At 44.9% G+C, this 21,354-nt stretch overlaps 1 long non-coding RNA gene across 2 annotated transcripts in view; it reads left to right on the top strand.

The window, feature by feature from the left end:
- The first annotated feature begins 448 nt into the window (after positions 1–448).
- Positions 449–21,354, top strand: part of LOC146830640 (uncharacterized) — a 258,204-nt gene continuing 237,298 nt past the window's right edge. For both annotated transcript variants that reach the window (XR_014961179.1, XR_014961180.1), the window contains exon 1: positions 449–1,034. This is a non-coding gene — a long non-coding RNA (uncharacterized LOC146830640). The remainder of the gene's footprint in view (positions 1,035–21,354) is intronic.

Raw genomic sequence — 21,354 nt, 5'->3', positions numbered from 1 at the left:
TAAAGGGAAAAATGCTTCATTATACACAATACTAAATGCTATGCACAAGTATACATATATATTTAAACTGTCTTTGCTGACATTTTCTATAGGGCTTCAATACCAACAGGGGGCACACGCTAAAGACAGTTTCTACAGATCAGGTACGCAGAACCTAGTGCACCTGAAGCATTTCTAAACGTTTATGCACCAGGAAGCCCTCAAAAACGACAATACCCCCCCTATGTACCTAACACAATATGATGGATGCACAAAGACAGGCCTACCTATTAGCTTTGCCTTTGCTTTGTCGTTGAGACATGCAGTATATACTATAGTGGGGAAGCTTCGTTTAAGCTCTGCCCACTCTCTGCCCATCTTTTGGAATGGCTTACATCCTAAATGCTGCATTCTTATTGGTTTTCGGCTTGATAGTCCCTCCACGTGACGGCCATGACGTCATTTGTGTCCTTCCATGGCTATCAGCCCCTTTACTGCACAGACTATTTTCTTCCTGTCTTTTCCCCTCCCTCCCGCAGTCCCTGACATCTTGCCCACCCCTCCCCTGGAGCGCGAGGGCTCCAATCTGGAAGTCACCGCTGCTGTCCTGGCAGAGACTGCACCTGTTCTGCTCTGCGGGCCATCCTGAGGCCCCGACGATCCAGGAAGCTGCAGAGGAACGAGTGCCTCTCTGGTGGGCGTGGCTCAGCGAGTGGTGCCGTGCCGGCTGTCCCCCGTTTACCTCGGCTAAGGCCATACAGCCCAGTTCAGGGGTTCTGTATAAAAAGGAGACTTTGCTCCGTGCTGCACCCGAACCCACCTGAGACCAGAAAAGGTCTCCAATGCAGGGAGTGCTTGTTCCTTTACTGTGTGGGGCGATCGTGCTGCTGCGGGAGCCACGTGGAACCTGACCGCAGCCCAAACACGTTACCCCCGCAACCACAGAGAGAAAGCCACCAGGAGAAGGGAAAGCCGCGGCAGATGCGGCCCCGCCCAGCAGGACGCCACGGAGAGCCATGGTGTTACGTTGGGCTGTGTAAAATGGCTGCTACGAGGTGAGGAGGAGTGGGCGGTGTAGCAGAGGGCAAGTGTCCAGTGCCCGGAGGCTACGTATGTACTGGGTGCCTCCCTTGTTATACTGCCGACAGCAGCGGGAGGAGTGTTTCTCACCGCTTTGTAATTGTATTTACATTTGTATAGCGCTTCCTACCTCTAACGAGGTGCTGAAGGGCATTCCACTTCCTATTGCCACTCTTCCCTATGGATCCTGCTTAGCAAGTTTCCCAATTTCAACACTCGCTGCATGCGCACACTTAAGCACAAATGGTCTCCATACGCCCTGTGCCTGAAACACCGGGTTTTACAATAACATACATTGCCAAGGGGTTTTAGTTTAACTGAATTAGCATCATGCGACTGGTCAACCTTCCCACTGAGTGCCGCTAGAACAAGCATGAGCAGGAGTTACAGTACAAGCACTTTAAATCACGTGCTGTTTACCCTCTGCCTGCCTTTTACTTATTTCAGCAAGGATGGCTTACTCACATCCCGTGCCTGCCCTGTACCTAGTTACACTTGGCTACTATAACATCAGCTTAAGTCTGAGCTGACTTCCGTGCCCCTGTACTCTGGAACTGCGCAGTCAAGAAGTCTGTCTCTGCTTGAGCAGTAAGTAACGATTTAACGCACATTGTTGCAGTGTAACATTGTGTGCGTGCATGGGGGGCATGCTTGTTGACTAGCGCTGCATGCAATTTGCCTGATTATAGCGCTGAGTAAAACAACGTTCTCTGGAGCACGAGAGCTGTTCCACCAAGCTCAACAGTATGATCAGGTTACAAGGACACCCTCACTAGATTAGTGCCCTTCAATTTCTGGTCCTTTGCTGCAATTTTAAAATCTTCTTTTTCAAATCGTTCAAATATGCGTAAATTATGATATTATTGTTTCCCTCTTCTTCATTGCTTTATTTAGCTTGCGAGAAAGTGTCACTCATTGTCGTTCAAGTGTCACTCCGTTGCTGGTAGACCTTCTTGTGTTGGGACCGTGTTCTGAGTTAGGCAGGCCAGTCTCGCAATGAGAGCTTCATGTGTCCATGTTCTGGGTGCAGGCCCTGTCTTGTTGGTAGACCTCCCTGTGACCGTGTTCTGGGTGCAGGCCCTGTCTTGTTGGTAGACCTCCCTGTGACGGTGTTCTGGGTGCAGGCCCTGTCTTGTTGGTAGACCTCCCTGTGACCGTGTTCTGGGTGCAGGCCCTGTCTTGCCATGAGAGAGAGCCTTGGTCTAGAAGTGTGTGGTTTGTGACAGATCTCGGTTGCTGGTAGGCATATCTATGCTGTGAGTGCTCTGGGTGCAGCAGGCAGGCCTACCGTGAGAGAGAGCCTTGGTCCGAAAGCCCTACCAGTGCTCGGTTGGTGATACGCTTACCTGTACTGTTCTCCAGATTCCAGTCCATAGAAATTGTCTTTCACAAGCACCCGTACAAATTTTTTTTTCAAATATTGTATTTTCAGTAATTTGACCACTGAAGGCCCTGATTTTATATTAAAAACAGAGCTTTGGACTATACCATTTCCCACTAAAAGGCAATATTTCTCTCCAAGTGTTCCCATACCTGGTGTGTCATAAAGTTTGGTGCTTACTTTCCCTCCATGCTAAAGAACAGTAGATATTTCAGCACCCAGGCTAATGTACTGCATAGCTAAATACATATAAGCTCCCAAAGGCGAGACCGATGCATTGCAAATGCTTGTTTTATTCACCTTCAACATACACGCAAGAATTCACTGTTAATACCACCACTGTCAATAAAAATGAAATGCTCAATACTGTGGCAATGTATGACTCTTTAATCTAACATTATATTTGCTACAAATCACTCACAGGGCTCAAAAACAAAAGTCCCTCCAACCCAGGCACTAAGTTGCATCTCCAAAACAGCAGGACAAGAAATTATTCCCCCCAGCCATAACGTCCTCTGTCCGGAGACTGCCCTCAAAATTTGGAAACGGATCTCCTGTGGAGGTCTGCCACAAACCTGACGGCCCCATATAACCACTTTTATGATGGTTCCCCTACCTTCCTTGGTATTCACTAAACAAAATGAAACCAAACATACACATTTCGGGCACCTGTACAAGGGCTTAAAGAGTGTTCCTTTGGTCTCTGAGTGACTAACTTGGCCCAGTGGGGTATTTCAAAGCCCGCATCTAGTTAAGTAGAGGGTGGGAGAAATGTACATGAAGGAGTTTAAATATGGTGAAATTAATATTATATTTTCACACTGGACCTATGTTAACCTAGGAAAGCCAACTGGAGACCCTAAAGATCTCACTGTGAGATTTAACTGGTAAAAAACTTGATCCTGGGTGATCCTGCCCACGCCGAGAATCCAGATCTTGAGCCGGGACAGGAACCTTCCTTACACCCTGATATTGGGACGACAATCCCGGTGCTGTTACTGTGACCGTTACCAACATACGTGAATATACTTTTTAATAATTGGAGCCCTGACAAAGTTCCTACTTTGAAAAGGAATGAAACGCATTGGCTGATGGCTGATTTTCAAACTTATGATCTACAATTTTCACTTAAAGAAGATGATGAACTGATACTGGCATTATTGAATCTATTTCTGGTGCACCTTCCTTTTGGCGTATATCTGATTCTCTGGTGTCCAGTGGCACTAAACGGCGACAAGTGCAGTAAGAGGATGCACAGGACTATTTACTTAAATAAATGTGAAGGACATTGTGGTGCTGGGCCTACAGTCAGCCGCTGATAGCTTTGTGTTTTGTTACCTCCTAGGCACATACTGTCATCTTCCACTTCATCCAGCCCTGGGGCGACCCCACCCACAACAGCTGCGTAGATGCCTGGCAAACCAGGACTTTTGACGGGCCTCAACGCCTTTCGCCCCAGGCTGATACATCTAAAGTGAACCATGGAGTGGTCTGCCAAGGCAGAGCCCTCTGCAGCCTGTCCTTCAGACATTTCAAGGTGAAAATCACTAAGAGAAGTGTCTAGCACCATCACACTCGAATACTCTAGATACCTTCTGCTTGGAAGGTACCCTGGCTCCGACATGTCAGTGTGTGGGCTGTTTTCTTAGCTGTTTGTGGGCTTATTTTATGGTCTGCTGGGCTGATCTCACTGTTATTTTTCTGATTTTGAAACAAGCATTGCCTACAACAAGCTCAAATCCATGCAGTCTTCCATACCTTGCAAAACACAAGTACAGCGTGTCTTTACAGGTTCAAAACTGACCTAATTTGCAAACATTTTCACTAACTTGGACAACTTTAATTTAGGTGCTTAGATCTATTTTGAGTCCTAGTCCTACCCTTGACAATTTCCTGGTTGTGGAAATGCAGGCTCCACCTGCCTCCTATTACTCCTTATTCTCATAGGTTTCCCCTTCTTGTCTATAGGTTCTGACATGGCTCCACATCAGGATCTGGAAACACAGCCTCAAGCATAATATCCTTCATTCAACATGGGTAGTTTACCCTAACCTGAATTCCATTGTCCACCACTAACACGTCCTGTGAATCATGTGAATATAGGAAGTCCACAACACTAGCTGATCTATGTACAGTTAGTGAGCAGATCACCTGGCAAACTAGGGCACTTATTACCCTCTTGTTTAACTCTTCAGAGGCTAGCGTGAAACTCATCACTTCCTCTGGAACCATTCGCTCAGTGGGCCTCATATTTGCATTGGTCTTGCTGGGAAAATTCCTGAGCCCAGCAGATAGCTTACAAGGACCTTGAGACCTGTGATTTGTTCTCAAGCCCCCATCATAGAAATATTTCTCAGGGAAAATCCTCAGGGACTACCTCACCATTCTGATGGGAACCGCTATCAGTACCACTTGACTTCCTGGTACTCTCCTGCCCCATTGAGATCATTGACCCTGTGGTTTTGGCCTATGTCAATGGCAGGAAAGTCTCTGCAGAACATAGACAGCATTGTACTTGACAAGTGCAAAAAACTTACCAGAGTCTACCAACGTCTCCTACAAACCCAGAAGCAGAGACAACTCCCTCTTCAAGCTCTGTTTGATGTGGGTCCTTCTTGGGTCCTTCTTGCAGCCGCAAAATTAATATGGAAGCACCTTCTTCATACAAGTATAACGTGTAGTTTCAGGGTCAAAGGACACTATAGCCTCTTGTCCATCCAATGCAAACGTTGCACTCGCTGTCTTAAGTACATCCAAAAAAGTAAACTGGCTAGATACTGTGAAGTCTAGGAACCCTTCAACTATGTCTTCACCTGGAATATATGGCGTGCAAGATTTCCTAGCTCTGTCTTGAGTTCCCTCAATCAAATATTTGAACTCCTCTTTGCACCCTCTGTTCTTTTATCTGCACTTCTATGCATGGGTAATGTTTGACAAAACATTAGACCTGTTAAATGTTATTAGTGTGTTCTGGAACTCGAAGGTACTGATCCCAGCACAGGCAACAAATGTCAGAAAGGCAGTGCAGCAAGAAGACTTGTGGTTCTGCCTTACTTCAATTCCTCATATATGAAGCACTAAGGGGCATATTAACAAGGGCTTTATCTCCGCTTTTTTGGCTTTAAAATCCAAAGAAGCGGAGATAAAAAAATCGCAGGTTAGCACCCTTTTTCACTACGCTTCCCTTTGCATCTCTAATGAGATGCAAAGTGGGCGTTCCAGAGCAAAATAATAGGAGAAATGTCGCTAAGCGACATTTCTCCTATTATCAAGCTTCACGCTAACCCTGTTAGAGACAAAAAAAGCAGCGCTAACCACGGTTAACGCTGCTTTTTTACATCTGCTAATTTACAGATTTAGCCATGTAATCCAATGGGAGGTGGATTACATGGCCAAGTCCACCATAGGCTATCAACAAGGATATCCCTATCCTTGTAGATTTATCACTGCATTACCAGCGATAACCTCCCAAAATGCCGCTATCGCTGGATTTTTTATCGCCTAGGTGGTTAGCGTTGTTAATAACGCGATAACCAGGCGATATTATCCAGCGATAGCGGGTGTTAAAAAAATTAACGCTAAGCGCCCTTAGCGTTAATTTTCCCTGTTCCTTGTTAATATGCCCCTAAGTACCGGGCAGCGAGGCAGAGCAGTGCAAGGTTACTCAGGGATGGTGCAGGTGGCTAGAGAGTTAGCATTCAGCAAAATGAAAAGCAACACTTGATAAATATGTGTCCAGTCAGTGCTTTTTTATAAGAAAGGCAAACATTATTTAATACACACACCATTAAATACTGCACACACACCACTGCACCATGGAGCAAAGTTTGGGCGTAGGGCATTATAGGCAATGTGAGCAAGCACAGGAGTGGTGCGCAGCAGCAGGCCAGTTATATAAATATGGCTCCGCGCTGCTTCCTCTCCCTTGCTCAACGCTGCATAGCAACTTTGGTTGCTGAACTGTTTTGCTCTGGACAGTTATAAACCTGCCTCCTTGTCTTCTACTATTGGGAGTACCTATAGCTGATTCGGCTTGCAGTTAAGGCAGGTGGGACATCATTACAGTCCACATATTGGAATGGTTCTCCTCCCCGAAGCATTAATGCATGATACCAAAATTTGCTTTTTACTTCACAACTTTCCAAAGAAATTCATTAGTAAGCCCTAAATTTTAGAGACAGTTCTTAAAGCAGTCCATATTTGCCCACTACTTTATGATTTACATAGAGCACAACATCATTAGTCTGCGCCAGTGGATACACAAAGAAAAATATTTGTCTCACAGGAGAAGTTGCCAAATATTGTTCAGGTTATTGCCCAATTAAATGTCTGCCAGAAAATAAAATTCTATTAAATTGATTGTTGATATACTGTAACTGCAGCAAATCTGGTGTAATTATACTTTCAGGCAGCCAACATGATATGTAAACGTACTTACATCATTTGCCAGAGTTCTTCAGCTGTGCATGCTTCCTCGAAAAAAATGAGCTCAGGCTGAAGCAGGGCCAGCTTCCCACAGACAGAAAACAAACAATAAGGTTAGCGCTGAAGCAAAGCATCTTCGCACAGAACAGAAACATCCATGCATTTAGCAGTGCAGATTACCTTCAGCCAAAACAAGTGCAGCAGGGGAAGAAGCTTTCAAGTCTGCCTTAAACAAAACAAGCATACCACGGAAAGTAGCAGGGACAACTTTCACAAAACAGGGAAAAACCGCAAGCAAATTGCCTAGGGTAGACTCTATCACACCAACCAGCTTCAGCAAAGGAAGCAGGAGTGTGAGTCTCCCTCATAAGAAGGAATGCAGTGCTGCAAACAACTGTGTATGCATGACATCGAGGGGTAGCATGGGCATTAATAGTGCAAGCCTCCCTCATGAAACAGGAGCAGTCTAAAGGTCCACTTAGAATTTGGCAGGCGGAGTAAAGGCAGTTAGGGTGCCACCCAGCCTTTACTTGGGGCCCTATTATGAGTTTGGTGGTCCATGAACTACTGTACCAGTGGTGACGGTTTGACCATGGTGAAGTCGGCCTTCTGACCGCCGTACTACGAGCTGTGCAGATTGACTTTTCAAAGACAGCTGCTGAACCGATGACACCGCCAGTGAACTCTGAGTGTCGAAGCTGCCGAGCGGGCCTACGAGGCTGTGGGAGGCTCGAATCCCCAGTGAAACCCCCACCCCAATTACGAGTTGCTTTACAGCCGGCGTGACAGTGGCAGTCCTACCACCACATCAGAGACTGTGGAAAGGGAGGCATATAAGGAAGAAACTCACCTCTACTAATCTTCTACCATCTTAGAGCCCATCGGACTTGTCCTGCCATTTCTCTACCTCCTCGATCACCTTCAAAACCCAGGCTGTCACGGAAAAAATCGGCGGTAAGTAATACAACCACCTGTTTCCATACACTCCTCTGCAAAACGATGACCTGCCATGGACTAGGCAAGGGAGTTGGGGTTCCCAAGTTCTTTACACATATGCAGAGATCCTGTCTGGGATTGTTTCTTAACAATCGTCTGAAACACATCTGTAGGATTCTCTCTTAGGCCAAAACATTGGTACTGCACAGGCACACAGTACAAAAAAGGACATGTGTAAGTAAATAATTTAAAGTGATAGTGATGTGTGCATTTTTTTGTGTTCCACATCACCATCTCCTCATCATACCTATTAATGTCTGTCACACATACCTCTTGGCCTTTCTCACTTGTCACTACTGATCTTCACTATTCATGCCGGTTACCATTTTGTAAGTGTTGCTAAAGTGACATTGAACTAACTACAACTAACATGAGGCCCAGTCACAGCAACTCTAACCAAGATAGTATAGTGAATATGACATTCACATTGCACACGTTCCCAGGTCCTGTTATGAGGTCAAAGAAACATGAGTATGGATGTGTCATTAAAGTGAACCACCCTTCTCTGCAACAACTCTGTAGTGGACTCTCACACATCACCCACATGAAAATGCAATGTCAGTCATAGGGATTACATAGAATCAGTGTGAGAAATATTCTAAGGGCACAATTGAAACACTCTATGAAGGATAGCTATGCCTCTATCAGGGGGAACCCTGAAAGGCTGGGGCCCTAGGCACCAGCACATTTCGCACATGTCTGAAAACTCCATGAGCTTTGGACCTGGGAACTGAAGAATATCAGGGATAACCAATAGAACAACTAAGTGCCAGACATGTGTAGGCATTGGCTAGGTGCAACATGGGAATGCAAACACAGTGCTTACAGCATATAGCACACATCTAGGTGAAGTAGTTGTGTGATACACACTGCAAAATAGACACATGTCCATGCAGAACTACACAAAGGTATGACAAGTTGACTCCTTCCATGTGTAGATTCACAAATATTCAACTTCAACACACCTAACACATACCCAACCTACATCAAAGGTGCAACGATCACTCCACTGACAAGGTTTCCTAAAATGGGCATGCAGACAAGGTGTCCCTAAGTTGTCAGACATTGCACATATATCCCTGGTACCAAACCCCACCTACAGCTATGGACATCCCCAGTCCACATTTATCCTAGTAGGAATAACATCCTCAGATTACATATCTACAACTCAATAGAACAGTGAAAGTCTTAAGAGGTTCAGGGAATCTCCGGTTCATGAATACGAGGTGTCACTTGCTTCCAAAAGGGAAGGCACATCACAGTACCCAAAATGTTTTGCACACCCAAATACCAATGTATCCCAGTGTTTAAACACCCACATATGACCACACTAAAACTGCATATCACTCCTTGATGCATGTCATCAGTCAGTGAATGTCCCTTAAAAAGTCCACATGTGTAGTTCGCATAATTCTACACTCAAACATTAATGGCATTGATCAGTTTGTGAGACACAACTGTAAGTGTGCATACCATGAAATGCATACCATCAGCAATTGGACATGACTGCTAAGAGAGATCAATGTCTCTTTGTATGTCTAACAAACCAACCAATGTCTACACACTCCTGTCTGTGTGTACACATCACCTGTATTCCCAACATTGTATGTCTCCCAAACCCACCCATGTCTACACACTCCTGTCTGTGTGTACACATCACCTGTATTCCCAGCATGAACATTGTCCTTTATACATTGGCCAACCCATACAAGTGAGGGGACTCTCACCTTAACCTATGTAGAGACATCTTGCACAAGCAAGTAACAGTTCTTAATATACTACATGTGCACTCCTTGTATGCTTAGCAACACATAGAGTGGTATACACACTTTTGTAGTCATTGGTGGACTATCCTCAATCCTGGTTGTGTCCTACTCCGATGAAGACAGCCCACTAACACCATGTAGGCCAGGGCTATCCTACATGTAGTGTGCTGTGAGCTACTGTGGCACACACCACACTTTCACTTTGAATACTTTATTTCGTTGGATGACCATAAAAGCATAAAATGAGAATCACATTGTGTTAACAAACAAATAAATGCACTCAAAGCTAAGCTTCCCAAAGGGACAATGTCACAGTATTAAAAGTGTGTGATTTGTAAGTTTAAACAAAATCTGTATAAACAAGTAGCTGTCACACTCTAAAACATAGATTTGGAGGTGGTGCTATATAAAATTGATATTTTACTAAAAGTAGGTGTATTCTTGGCAGAATATTTTTGGTGGTTCGCCGAAAAGTGGTGTACAGCTATAGCTGAGGAGTTTTAATTACAGTCAACTTGTGTACTCATTGATTAGGTACTCGCATTTGCATGAGAATCCTAGTGCAAATATGCCACACTGATTCTAAGAATTTGGCTGTTAAGAAAACCATGCAAGACCCTGTGTCTGACCAGCAAATACAAAAAGCTTGTTTATGGAGCCTTATTCCAAGGTGTTTGCACAAGGGAACAATCCAGCTTCTTTGCTGTCTCATGTATGCAGGGCAGAGAAAGAGTAGGTGTGCATCTGTCTCTTGTGCTGCTCCACACACCAAGCAGGTAGCATTACCCTCTGCATGGGATCTCCGTTGCTGGTTAAGGATGCCAATGGCTAGGTAACCAACCTAAATTTAATATACAGAGATCTTGTAAATGGCAGGTCAATTTCATCCAAGAAAGTATCAAACCTTGGCTCAGTTTTTTGGTACACTGGTGGTAGTTTCCAATACATTCCTCCATTCATTTGTCCAGAAGGCCACTTTGATCCTCTTTACAGAGGAAACACAGATGCCCTCTGGGCATTTCTAAAGCTCAGGGTCCCCCAGTGCGAGATTAACTTAACCACAGCAAATAATTGGCACTCCTTGGGATAAGAAAAGTTATCCTTCAATTCATTTCTAAAACATTCCAGCTCTGGGACCAACCATAATCTCAGCCAGTATAAGATTGGTTTTAGTCTCACTATCGCATCGATTGGGCAAACATTTAGATCCTCTCTAAAAAGAAACGTGGCGTGCCTTGTGGGAGTCTAAGTGCTGTTCTCAAAAACATATTTTTGGCAATACCCAGCAGATTAGCATTGATATAGTAGAATAGTTCGGAGCCCTAGGGAGCCACAGCCACGGCTTGGGCTCTCCAGATTTATAACAGTGGAGACATTGGGTGGAAAGATGTATTCCTAGCAAAATTCAGAGTGGCAGCTGCCCTATGATTAAGAAGTAATCCGCTCTTGACAACCTGTTTTTTTTCCATAAACTGGTGCTGGAAAGGCGTATGCCCAGATAATGAAAGTCTGAGACTCTCTCTGATTAACTCCCCCTAATATGACTATTCCTTGGAATTGCCTATGTGGGTGAATAGCCATAAATTTAGTTTTGTCAGCATTTATTGCCAGCCCATTAGTGGTACTGAATAGGTTAAATCATCCTAGCAATAGTTCCATGCCTTTAGGGGTTTTTAAAACCAGAAGGGTGTCATTGGCAAATAGTAGTGCTGGGATCTTAACACCATTCAAGACCAGGGAGTCATTAACACACCTCATTAGGAATTCGATACACCTATTAATAAAAAGTAGAAAGAGTGTTGGAGCAAGGACACATCCTTGCCTTAATCAATCAATCAATCAATCAATCAATCAATCAATCAATCAGGGAATTTGTATAGCGCACTACTTACCCGTGAGGGTCTCAAGGCGCTGAAGGGAGGGGGGACCCGCTACTGCTCGAAGAGCCAAGTCTTCAGATGTCTTCTGAAGGTGAGCAGGTCCTGGGTCTGCCGTAGGTGGGTGGGGAGGGTGTTCCATGTCATGGCGGCGAGGTAGGAGAATGATCTGCCGCCGGTGGTCTTTTGTTGGATGCGGGGGATAGCAGCGAGGGCGAGGTTTGCTGAGCGGAGCTGGTGGGTGGGGGTGTAGAAGCTGAGTCTGTCGTTCATGTAGGCTGGTCCGGTGTTGTGGAGTGCTTTGTGTGCGTGGGTGAGGAGTTTGAAGGTGATCCTCTTGTCAACGGGGAGCCAGTGCAGGTCTTTCAGGTGGGGGGTGATGTGGCTGCGTCGGGGTACGTCGAGGATCAGACGTGCAGAGGCGTTTTGGATGCGTTGTAATCGATGCAGGTGTTTGGCTGGGATTCCTGCGTTGAGTGCGTTGCCGTAGTCCAGAATGCTGCAGATTAAGGCCTGTGTAACAGTTCTCCTTGTTTCGGACGGGATCCACTTGTAGATCCTGCGGAGCATGCGGAGGGTGTTGTAGCAGGAGGAGGAGACGGCGTTGTTCTGCTTCGACATGGAGAGAGAGGAGTCGAGGACAAATCCGAGATTGCGTGCGTGGTCGGTAGTTGTGGGTGCCGGTCCCAGCATGAGAGGCCACCACGAGTCGTCCCAGGCCGAGGGGGTGGACCCGAGGATGAGGACCTTTGTCTTGTCCGAGTTCAGTTTCAGACGGCTGTTCTGCATCCATTCGGCGACGGCCTTCATTCCCTTGTGGAGGTTCGTTTTGGCGGTGTGCGGGGCCTTGGTGAGGGAGATGATGAGCTGGGTGTCATCGGCGTAGGAGATGATGTTGAGGTTGTGCTGGCGGGTTACTTGTGCGAGGGGGGCCATGTAGTTGTTGAACAGCGTCGGGCTGAGTGATGATCCCTGGGATACGCCGCAGATGATGTTGGTGGCTTCGGATAGGAAGGGTGGGAGTCGGACTCTCTGGGTTCTGTCGGAGAGGAAGGATGTGGTCCAGCTGAGGGCTTTCTCATGGATCCCGGCTTCTTGAAGGCGTGTTTTTAGGGTGCGATGGCAGACCGTGTCGAAGGCGGCCGAAAGGTCCAGGAGGATGAGGGCTGAATTTTCGCCGTTGTCGAGTTGTCGCCTGTTGTCATCTGTGGCGGTGATGAGGGCTGTTTCCGTGCTGTGGTTTCGTCTGAACCCAGACTGGGACGGGTCCAGGATGTTGTTGTCTTTGAGGTGGCGGGTTAGTTGCTTGTTGACGATTTTCTTGGTGACCTTCGTCGGGAACGGGAGGAGGGAGATGGGTCGGAAGTTCTGGAGGTCCTTGGGGTCCGCCTTGGGCTTCGTGAGGAGGGCGTTGATTTTGGCGTGCTTCCAGCTGTCCGGAAATGTGGCTGTCTTGAAGGAGGCGTTGATGACCTTCCGTAGTTGGGGTGCGATGGTTGCGTCGGCTTTGTTGAACATGTGGTGAGGGCAAGGATCTGTGGGTGATCCAGAGTGGATGGAGTTCATGACCTTGCGTGTTTCTTCGTCATTGACGTTGGTCCAGGAGGGCAGGTGGTTGGTCCAGGTGGTGTTCGCGTGGGAGGAGTCTGGCGTGGTCGGGTTGATTGGGATGTTGAAGCTGTGGTGGATGTCTGCTATCTTCTGGTGGAAGAAGGTTGCTAGAGCGTTGCCCAGTTCTTGTGAGGGCGGGACGTCGTTGGCGTTGGGGTTGGAGAATTCCTTCACGATGCTGAAGAGCTCTTTGCTGTCGTGTGCGTTGTTGTCCAGTCTGTTTTTGAAGGAGGATCTTTTGGCCATTAAGGTGGTGGTGTCTACGAGTGGCGTCCTTGTGGGCTGCGTGACTGTCAGGTGTGCGATCATAGAGCCATTTCTTCTCCAGTTTGCCTTACACTCTTGTCTACTGAGATGTGATCAGTTTGTTCACCCTCTAGGCCCTGTCTCACTTGGGCATAATTTGCAGTGTGTAGTCTCACAATTATTTCCAGCAGCGCAGGGGGATTCTCATGTCCCTCAAGGCGGCCCAAACTTTGTCTCTAGGAACCATTTGAAAGGCATTCCTCTAACTCCCTTCACCCGGGCTGTGTGACTTATTGAGGTGTGACAAAATTAAATTTACATAATTAATTGATCACACACTTGCTGGGGCAAATGTGGTGAAAGCAACACCAACTCAAGGCAGGGCGAGGATTTTTTTCTTCTCTAAGTATAGCCAACACGGGCAATAGTATGTATATTAGATTGCCCACCAATGCACAGTATTTGATATTTAAAATTTTTCCAGAGGAATATAATCCATCATAATTGCCAGCATCATCATCCTTCATTACCAGCACTAAAGGTTACTCTTGTCCACTTCTTAGCTCGAGTCGACTTCAGTTTGTAACTTGTACTGCCCCACCATTCTGATTTTTTTAACTTTAGCATTGTTTGGCAGTCTTCTTCTTGTGTACTACTTGTTGTACTCTAGTCTCCCTCAGGTGCCTGTCTCATTTTTATTTGCAAAGCTTGCATATAAAACAGCATTAACCCAGTTTTAAACATGTCAATTTAATTAGTTCCTTGCAATGATTATTAATTTCTTATCCTACAGTTTGAGTTTGACTAGGAGGTAGGGAAACTTCGCTGCAGAATCTGGTGCTTTTACTAGTGTTTGACTAGTCTGCTAGCATGCTGCTACTGTCTACTACTACCACCACCATGGCACCTTGGGAAATCATCACCATGCAGCCATCTAAGAGGGGAGAGTAGTAGGACAAGTGAGGATACAGCATCTATCTGTTGGTGTTGGTATGTTACACTATCGGCATATTTCAAAAACTGGCTGCGGCCCTGCTGCAAAGGACACAATGCCAAGTAAAAGAATAACCGCCAAAAAAGATTTACATCATATGTAAAACTATAAATTAATTACCCTAACAAATATAAACTAAAAGAAAAGCCCACATCACCTGACTTACCCCCTCCCTAACCCCAACAAATGTCCAACGAAAGTTTAAATTGTAGAAACAATTATCCGTTAATATGTTTTCCAAAAACCCCAAGAATCCGATTCCCCAACTCCCACATTCCCATCCTCTCCCCAACAGGTAACACCCACCAAACAAAGGATTACAAATGGGGCAAGAGAGGCCTAGCCGCGGGCTAAGAGTTGGTCCTTAGTCTCCAGCTGGTCAAAACACTCCTGTATCCTGGTTTCCAGGCACGCCGTCCTAAGGAGCATGGGGCGCTGAACGGCTCTAAAGGTACAGGGGGGAGCAGCAGTAGTTGAAGAACGATGGACCACGGCACTTTAGCACCAGAGGCGCTGGGGCGTATGGATACATTATGTATATGTTGTGCTTGAAAACTACTGTGAGTCAAGGTAGTAGTCTGAAATACAACCTCAAACATTTAAATTTAAAACCTTGATAAAAACATTCCTTGTTTATTCTTCCCATAGATTTTTCCATTTATCATTGCATTGTTCTTCCAGCATTATTTTATCACCCTTGGCTTTGCTACTTAGGCACGGTTTAAGTTTTTCACATTCTCGTCATCCAGTCTTCACCTATGATTGAATACCATCCATCCATCCACACATGGCTATCATTCTCAACAAACCTTTCACCAACATACATTTGCCATTTGACAACCCATGGGTCCTTGCTTTAGGTTGACCCATCAAACCCCCAAAGGGTTCCTTTCACCCATTCACGTTCACCCACGCAGGCAGGCATCCTTTCTTTCACCTTTAATCCATACTTCAACCACTCATGAATCCGATCAGCCACCTATACATGTATCCCTTCACACACGCATCCTTCTCTGCCTGTCATATTACATTTCACCCATCCTTCCTCCTTTCATCCTTTGTTGATTTTTCCATCAACCCATCAAGGTCTGACTCTTCTTCATAAACTTTCTCTGCTGAGTTGAAGATACAAAAGGTCATTAGTTAGGCAACTCCACTGTATGTGCTAATACTCAATAAAGGGTGTCTTCAACTGTTCACAACTTTAGTCTCAACAGTACAGTGTACCCTTGCAAGCGAGTATAGAAATTGTCAATAAGCGGCAGCTTCAGGGGGTGAGCTAGCAGCAGTGGAGATGATGCCACTGCTGCTGGCTCAGCCGCTGCAAGTGCTGCATCTGCTCCCTGCTAGCTGTCGTCGCCCTCCCCGCTGGCCCTGCCACTGGTGATCGGTACAGCTAGAAAAACATTACACATTTTTTAAATGTCATATACACTTCGCCCTATTTATTTTTTTCCGTAAAAAGACTGAAAATACATACACCACACACATCACTACAATTCGGGTACAGGCGGTATGTCCTTTCAAAAATAGTAAGATATCCGGTTGGGCATTTTGTTGGCGGCAATTTTTTAAATGCCTCAAGAAGACATCCTGTAAAGGACTGGAATGAGTGGCCAGAGATATTGGTGAATCTGAGTTTTTGAAAAGAAAAAAGAGTGGCCAACTTTTCGGACAGTCTGACATAAGGTCTTCTTGGTTGGAAAATGTAATGGTGCCATCCTCTTCCTCCTCCTCATACTTCCTTCCAGCCATGGGGCAGGTAATCAGTTAACCATCAACTGCTGCTAATATATATATAATACCAGGCCTAGAAGAGAAGAAGACACAACTTTGGAGTGTCCAACGTGACCATGGCCACTGTTTCGTTTTACTGATTGAGCATGAGAAAGTTAAAGAACTCCTTCCCATCTCAACAGACATGCGTAGGATACCTTACTTGGGCATGCAATCTGCACAGCAGAGTAGTAGTTCTAGTACTAGTAGTAGTAAGGACCAATGGGTTCTCTCAGTCTTACATTACCACCACTAGGCAGTCCACACTAGGGGCACTCCCCTTAGTTTTGACTGTAGTGTTGTCAGCACAGTCAACACTGAGAGGAGTGCAAATTCTGCACTGCATGTACCATGGTGCAAAGAAGCAAACTTTTCTGGGTTAGGATGTAGAGTCTGGCCATACCCTTTTCCCTGCCCAGAGTATTTTTCATGACCTCCTCTACCATTTATCACACATTCCTAATGTTTCTTTTTGTAAAAATTGCATTCCAGCCCATTGAATACACTTTATCAGGCCCGAGCCGGAGATTACGGCTTGAGCCGGAGAGTACAGCCCTAGCCGGAGAGTACGGTCCTGGTGCGCAGAGTACGGTCCAGGTGCGGAGATTCTGGCCCGACTGCGGATGTAAAGTTAGGAGTCGTAAGTGATTCCTGTGAATACCCAAAATTGTAAGTGCCTTCGGTGAATACCAGCAGTAGTAAGTTTAGGGTTTTGTCTCCAATTAGTTCTGTGAATCGGCACCATTTTGTCATGAAATGGCAATTGCAATAACATTGACCTTTCCTAAATCAGATCGACTAGTAGTAGACTAGAATCGCATTCGCGGACCATCCTATCTTATCATTCGAGTTACAAACATTCAGAATCCTAAATCTACCTAGCCTGCATATTCTAAAGACTTTGGATTGAATTGCAAAAAAATTATATTTGCTTCTATGTTCCGATCTCATCTCAAGCACCTTTGATGGGCCAGTTCACTAAGTCTGCATTTAGTCTATCCGCTATCTTCTTGTAAATATTTGGCTTATTTTGTAAGTCTGCAAATATAATTCTTCTTCAGCATTCGCTCGTCACTCCAACAGCATCCCGAGATCTGCAGCATTCCGGTCTCTCTATTCTAACTAATTAACTAAACTACCTCAATTATACCCTTCAAATGCCATGTACCACCTCTTAAGGTTTCAGTTTCATAGAACCCCTAATTCTGATTGGACAGGCAAAAGGGATGATCTTCACACCATGCTAAGTTTTCGTCATTTTCTTTAGTTGATTGCTTAATGATCTTTATTCCCACCCGTATTCACACTTTTATCATCACAAAGTATACATTTAGTGAAATATTTCTTCCTTTCACAGGACATCATGTTGGTTCCCAGGGTATGTTGCCGTTTCTTTTCTTGGATGGTATTCAAGGATGACAATGCGGCTTCTGGCTCTCTTAGACTGCGCATGTGTAGAGGGTCACATGGGATATAGACTTTGGACTTTGACAAAGGGCCAAATACGAACTAATAAGAAAATCAGAAAGAAACATATTATTTTCAAAATAAAATGATTTCACTTTATACCACCTATCTCTACTCAAATCCCATTTACTTATAAATGTTCTCCCCGCATTAGCAATTATTAAAATATTATCTTTTAGTTTCAGCAAAGCAGATACTTAGCATGTGAGCTTTCAAGCGGCCATTTTTGAGGTATCTGCGCAAGTGCAGAAAATTCCCTCCAAGCAAAAGCTCGTCATATTACGTAGGCGTAGTTGACGCATGCGCAATTCAATTTTCTTTGTTAGCGGCCATTTTAAAATTCACTCGAGTTACTTATTAATGAGACATGTACGCAAACTTCTCTATTCTTGATATTTGAAATGTGGTGCATATTAATTACAAAATACACAATTAGTATGACGTTATGAGTTATATGAGAGGATTGTCTCCAAGCAAGTTTTTTTTTATACGAGTCCTTGCTCCATCAACTCCCATGATGAACATACACACTAACATGATAACATAATACACTAGTTATCTGTTGACTACACCCAACTCAGATCAGGTCCTCTACTGACTATGCCAGCCAACTTACATCACATAACCCAGGGCTATAATACATGTACTGTGAATGTAGTCAAGAAGTAGCACAACAGACCATTGGGAGCACATGACAGCTGACGTAGATGTGCATGATTGCACAGATACTTTCACACACCAGACGTTTGACTATAACAGTTATATCAGCACTGTTGAGCATGTATGCAGTGGCAACCCAAAAGAAGTGCACATTGTGCTCGTGAAAAAACGTGACGGCGCAAGTGACAACGTGACAAAAACACAGCGCAGGGCGCAAGGTGAATAGTAAAATATAATATATACAGAATTATTGGTTCACATCATGATTATTTCGAAAAGATAGGCTATGATTTTTAGTGATTCCGAGAACCAAAGTACGGTGTGCGCCAAAGGATTTTTGCTGATATGGGAGGGTTGACTGCGTTTCGCTACATTAAAAGTGGTCGCTCCAGCGTATGCAGAGCACAATGACGTGGAGGGTGCTGATTGGTACCAGGGGTGGAGGGAGGCTCGTAGCGAGGGACGCTGGGATATGGTTACGGCTGGGGCAGGGAAAGGGAAGAGAGACTGAAAAGGCAATGAGGTGGCACCAGAATCATCCGCAAAAGCGGTCAAGGGCAGCGAGAGGAAAAGAATTGACCATTGGGTCCCTCCATCATTGCGGGTGTTACAAATAGTCATAATTGTGGTAGAAACAGTGTAATACACATGTAGATACGGCATTAAAACAGGACAGGCACGTAATATATTGGAAGAAAAAATTGAAAGTAAGTATCACAACATCTTGTATATAGAACCCGATGTAACTTGATTATTCATGTGACAGATGTATCTAGGATAGAGGCACGGGGGAGGGGAGGAAAAGGGGTGGTTCGGAGGGAGAGAAAATGAAGGCGAGGGTGGTAAAAGCGATAGAATTGTCAGAAGACAACAAATGGAACAATCTGGGCCAACAGGTATTGCGGAGGTTACATGAATCAGAGAAAGTATGACAGACATGTAGATATGGCATTAGAGCAGTAGAGGCACGTGATACAAAGAAAGCAAATTGGTGTCACGACAGCTTGTTTTAAGGAACCAATGTAAATTTTACATGTAACAGTGGTAACTGGTAATGAAACCGGGCCTTTGAAGGGGGTCGTCCCAGATGGGAAAAGACAATTGAAGTGTCAGAAAACAAAGAAAACTACAGGCATTGTAGAGGTTACATGAATGGGAGAAAGTTAGATACACATGTATATACGGCATTAAAACAATGGAGGCACGTAATACATAGGAAGTAATTGGGTGTCACGACAACTATTGTACGAAAGCAACATAACTTAATTGTACATGTGACAGTGGTATCTTGTACAGAACCCTGGCGTTAGAAGGGGGTAGTAAAGGATGGCATGGTAGAAAGGACAATCAGGCATGCAATTGGATGGTACTATTCCATTCATCAATAGTGTTCAGGCCTTGGTTAACAGAATTGCAGCGTGTAATCCATTTACACTCACTTCTGTTGAGTAAAGATTGTAGGTTGCCGCCTCTGAGTGGAAGTCGAGGTTGATCAATCATTTGCCACTTTATGTCAAGTTCATTGTGGTTCTTCTTGAGGTAGTGTGCAACCAAGGAGGCTGCCAGAATTTTGCAATGTATCCTGCTTTTATGTTGGATGATTCTTTGTTTAACCATTTGTGTGGTCTGACCGATGTATTTGAGGTTGCATGGGCATTGGATGGCGTATATCACATTCTGGGAGCGGCAATTAGTAAATGTATTCAGAGTGTATGATTTGTTGTTGTGTCTGAATTCCTTTGTGTTTGAGGTCAGTATACAGACACTGCATGTTTGGCATTTGTGGTGGCCAATCACAGGCGGTAAGCCCCAAGTGGAAGTAATGGTGTTGGGTTTCATGGGATTGGTAGGCCAAGTAATGGCATGGACTAACTGGTTGGATAACTTATTGCCTCTTTGGAAAGAAAAAAGGGGTGGCTCTTGGAAGGATTTATTGGTTCTTAATATGGACCAGTTTCGTGAGACGATCTTCTTCACTTGGTTACTGCAGGGGCTGAATTTGGTAACGAGTGGGTTCCTAGGGTTAGTCCTTTTGGGTTGTGGTGTAAGTAGGATGTCACGGTGGCATTACCACGCTCTTTTGCGTGCACGTGAAAATCAATCTTGGTGGATACCCTCTGGCGATTAGTTTTTCGCGTAGGTCATCTGATTCCACTTACAGTTTATACGGATGCGTAGAAATTGGCCATATGGTAGACCATCCCTCAATCCACGGGGGTGGTAACTGGAATAGTGTAATAGGGTATTTCGTTCCGTGGGTTTCGATAAAGAATGGTGTCAATCTTTCCGTCTTCGGCATGGATGGTGAGATCCAGAAAAGGTAGGTCATTGGTTCTGGACTCTGAAGTGAATCTGAGATGAGTTTGAGAGTTGTTTAGCCAGAGGACAAAGGATGATAAAGATTCAGGGGTATCTTTCCATAAAAGCAGGACATCGTCCATGTAGCGTCGCCAAAGGGAAATTTGTGTCCTAAAAGGATTGGCAGGAGTCAGTATGAGACTTTTCTCCAGCTTATGGACGAACAGGATCGCAAAATTAGGGGCAAAGCAAGCGCCCATGGAAACGCCCTTGATTTGAGGTAAAATTCGTCCTGGTAGAGGAAATAGTTATTTTCCAGTGCAATACGTAGCAGATCCATGATGAAGTCCGTGGGGATTAAAGTGGGTCCAGGTCTGTTGTCAAGTAGTTCTTTAATGGTCAGGAGCCCCTCATGTGGGGAATGTTAGTGTATAGTGATTCTATATCAAGTCCTGCCATAAGTACTGTCGCAGTGTCATATGGTCTGTCTTCGATGGTCTTGATAAGGTCCATACTGTCTCTAATGAAAGTGTCTGTTAGTGGAACGAATTCCTTGATCACTGCATCTATATATTTACCTAGAGGATCCAGGACAGACCCACAGCCTGAGACAGTTGGTCTTCCAGGGGGATTAGTTAAATCCTTATGGACTTTGGGCAACAAGTAAATCACAGGTGTTCGGGGGTGTAGGTTGTTAAGGAAGGAGAATTCTTTGGGGAAAATGATGTTTCTGCTTTGTGCTTCACGGTGATGCATTGGATTTTGTTCCTCAGGTCTGGGAGGGGATCTTTGGTGAGT

The sequence above is a fragment of the Triturus cristatus genome, chromosome 5_1, assembly GCF_964204655.1.
Source record: "Triturus cristatus chromosome 5_1, aTriCri1.1, whole genome shotgun sequence".
Classification (NCBI taxonomy): domain Eukaryota; kingdom Metazoa; phylum Chordata; class Amphibia; order Caudata; family Salamandridae; genus Triturus; species Triturus cristatus.
The sequence above is the reverse complement of the archived record's forward strand: the minus strand, read 5'-3'. Positions and strand labels throughout refer to the sequence as shown.